A 4,012-nucleotide genomic window follows, 5' to 3' on the forward strand; every position below is an offset into this window, starting at 1 on the left:
AATTGCGCTCTACGCTTGCTATCAACCATATCGGTGCGAATACACGTGAGTAGAGATGCGAATTAAATATTTTGCTCTGTGAAAATAGCAACACAGAATGGCATTTCATCATTTGTGATGTCATCGGCAGGAAATATAAACAATGAAAGATCACCGATTTAAGTAATTTTTTTTAAATGTTAAACTTAAACAAATTATTTGAAAAATGGTTAAATCCTATGTTTTTAAGCATGTTCTTTCAGAAAAAAATGCTTTTAAAATATTGGAAACGACCCCATTCTTGTTTAATGTAAATTCGGTTACTTTTCCATAACTTTTTATGCTACATAGCCGCATGTAACAAACACCATTCCAATAATGTTCCCAGGTTCCATACTTTCAGAGTTTCTAATTTGGCTTAATTGACCTCACGCTTTGGTCCTACTTTCTGTGGGGCCAAAATAAACGAATGTATTCTTCAACATTCCCTGAGCGTTAGTTCTAAATTGATATTTGAAAGTGGTTTAACTTTTATTCGTGATCGATTCAACAACAAACGAAAGAAATATCAATGTGTTAAGGTTGGTAACTATGTATTCATAAAACGTAAAACATACTTTGTTGATAATTTAAAGGACTATTTGGAAACAGTATCACCAATTTCAAAAAGAAACAGAAGACTCTTCTAGCACGGGAAGGTTTTATAGCTCGAACTTCATGACAGTTGCATTCATAAAGGTCTTGACTAGCTCCAGGCCTTGCAGCTGCTAGTGAAACAAACATGATTCTTTTTATTTTAATTTTAGACAATGGAAGATAAGTTCCGCAGGACGAGGTGGCCGAGTGGTTAAGGCGATGGACTGCTAATCCATTGGGCTCTGCCCGCGTGGGTTCGAATCCCATCCTCGTCGGGAAGCTTTTTTTTTTCTGGCAGTTTAAAATCCTTAAAATCTTGCTTATTATTGAATATTTAATGAATAAAAACTCTCTCTCTCCCTATATATATATATATATATATATATATATATATATATATATATATATATATATATATATATATATATATATATATATATATATATATATATATATATATTCAAAATTTATTGTAATTAAGTAAGGCGAAAAAACGTGGGGATGTGTTGAAACTCATAATCAGGTCTCTGTCAGATGTGAATGAATTTTTATAGATGTCAAAAACGTCGACAGTTGTACATTTTTTTTCTCTTCTGTATAAAAGGTACTATGTCAAATTACCGCACTCCCCCCCCCCTCCTCTTCTTAAATTCTAATTTTCTTAATATTTTGAACATTAAAAGAGATCAATTACTCAGAAAATGACTTTCAAAGACTTTGAACGCAATAATGTGTTGCATATGAGTCATCCTCCAGAGTGTGTAACTTTTGAACAAGAATATTTTTCATTTTATCAAAACCATTTGTTTTTTTTTCCTTCAGTCTTAAATGAAAGTGTTACCTACTTAGAGGTAACCATAAACAATGGCCCAGCTAAATTCCAATAATTTTACTCATAAATAAAAAAATAAAAGATTACCTTGCTCACGGGGGGGGGGGGGGAGAAAAAAATTCATTGTATTTGAAAAAAAATAGAGATCAATATAATACCAAAGAAGTAATTATCTTAACTGTGCAAACAATGAGCTGTTTCAATGATTATTGCGAATCTACTATCAAGCTATCTTAATTAAAGTACAGCTTAAATTTCAGTTATCAGGGTGGCGACTGATCAGGAAGATCAGGGAAAAGTCAGGGAACTTTATTAATCAGGGAAAAGTCAGGGAAATATCAGGGAATTTTGAAAAAATAACAAAAAATCAGGGAAAATTTATTTTATGAAGGAAAAAAAATTTTTTTTTTTTTTGCTTTACAAAATTAAGTATTTTAATTCCCTACGCATTTTCCGCCAATTATCTGCTCAAAAAAAGTAAAATTAATGAGGTTTGATGATACACTGCCGCATATTTGTGCATTTTTTTCCCTCAACGTCAAATTATTGAATCTTACTTATTCCCCACAGGATGAACTTCCTAAGATTGTTTCTGTGTCTGTTAGGTTGTTTATTTTACCTAGCTTAAAATTTCCTTTTACGCTTTCAATGCTACGTAAAATAAACAACCATACAGGCAAAGAGGAAGCCTTCATTAATGCCTTAGCTCCTTTGCCTTTATTCCATTGTCTCGAAGTAATTAGCATACTGTAATCAGAATTTCAAGAAGAAATCTTTGGTTTTTGAATTAATACTATAAAAGCTTAAAAATTATTACTTCTTCCTGTTTTTAATTTGATTGATAAAATTGAACTTTCAGTAAAAAAAAACTTTGTTTTTTGCCGTTATATTATTTGTTATCACCGCAGATTATAAAGGTTTTCTTTTCTTCGGACATAAGTGATTCTTTTATTTTATAACCAAGTTGTATTCTTCTTTTATATATTTTGAAATTAACTAATTGCTTTTTTATTTCTTTTTTCCCCTTTGCATTTCAAAGTTGTTTGTTACAAAAGCGATGTAAGATTTTTTTTCATTACATACTGAAATCATTTGAAATAGAGTTAACTAAGTAACTTAAGTAAATATCTTTATTTTTTTATTGTTAAAATGCTGTATTCATTCATTAAAATCTATGTTCTTGATTAGTGAAAAGCTCCATATGAATGGATGTCAAATGGTTTCATCTGTTTTGCATAAATATGTCAATTAGTTATATAAGAATAACTACATTACTTCTATTATTTCACTATTGCTTGTTATTCTTGCAACAATTATTATACTGTTTGAAAATTTAGTTCAAAATAATTTCAATTACTTTTTAGTTTTATCATAAATACACATATGTTTTTAAGAGTGATTTTAATAGTTTCTTAAAATTCTTATGCTCAGTGGTTTCTGGAAGTAAAGTTTTTTTTTTTAATTCTCTATAATCTTTCCATTGTAGAAAAATTTAATATTCTATTTTGTAGCGTTTTTTCCCCCCCAAAAAATGACTTGATATGTTTTTTTTAACCATTTTATTAAAAAAGTAGCATTTTTTAAAATATACCTTTAGTTCAACAACTTTACACAACTTAAAACGTTTAAAATACTGCATTTTATACAAACATACAATGGATTTCAAGTAGAGCAAAGAAAGAAAACCATTATCATTGGTAACGTAAATCAGGGAAATTTGGTGAACTTAATCAGGGAAATCAGGGAAAAGTCAGGGAACTTTTTTTTCACAGTTCCTGTCGCCACCCTGGTTATCTTCTTAGTTCAAAGTTGTGTTGAAATAGTATTAATAATATATTTCCAAATTAGTAAACTTCTAATTTCAGAAATAACGTCACAAAAAGTGGTATTTTAAAGAAAAATCGGTATTTTTAAATTGTAAATTCGCTGAAGCGAATTATGACCAACATAACAGAATTACTGGTATCTGAATTTAAAGATACATTAAATTAGGGTTACATCAAAACAGGGTTCTATTTATCCGAGCTTTAATTGTCCGAACTGTCCAATTATCCAGACATCGGGTTTTTTTTTTTTTTTTTTTTGACTCAGCACACGCATGATCGAAACTATTTCCAATGTGTATAAGATAATAAGAACTTAAAGGAAAAAGAGAGAAATTAATGTCACGACAGCATAATTCTAACAAAAAGAAATTTAAAATTTAAATTTTAAATTTCTTCTTATTACTACCATTGTTGCTGCTGTTAATTCTCCGTTACCCGATTGATCATAAGTAAGCTTTTTTCTCATTTTATAAAAAAATAATATGCATATCTAAGGTTTATTTTATAATGTCTCTAAAAACTTCTTATAGAAAAGATTTATATCGATGCAATGAAGACACTTTTGACAGAGTTTTTACTACTTGAAAATCCGAGAAAGAAAGCACCATCTCAATGTTCAAATATTGAAGCACCGTATCAAAGCTGGGCCTTTTAATGTTACTGTTTATCAGATCACAGCTTTTAACACTTTACTGAAACATCTTTACTGAAGCTATGAAGGTGTTGATTCTGTGTTTTT

At 29.5% G+C, this 4,012-nt stretch overlaps 1 non-coding gene across 1 annotated transcript; it reads left to right on the forward strand.

The window, feature by feature from the left end:
• Positions 1–808: 808 nt before the first annotated feature.
• Trnas-gcu (transfer RNA serine (anticodon GCU)) lies at positions 809–890 on the forward strand. Its single transcript has one exon. It is a non-coding gene; the product is annotated as a tRNA-Ser (tRNA).
• The last annotated feature ends 3,122 nt before the right edge of the window (positions 891–4,012 follow it).

Source organism: Uloborus diversus, chromosome 5 (assembly GCF_026930045.1).
Source record: "Uloborus diversus isolate 005 chromosome 5, Udiv.v.3.1, whole genome shotgun sequence".
NCBI classification, from domain to species: Eukaryota; Metazoa; Arthropoda; class Arachnida; order Araneae; family Uloboridae; genus Uloborus; species Uloborus diversus.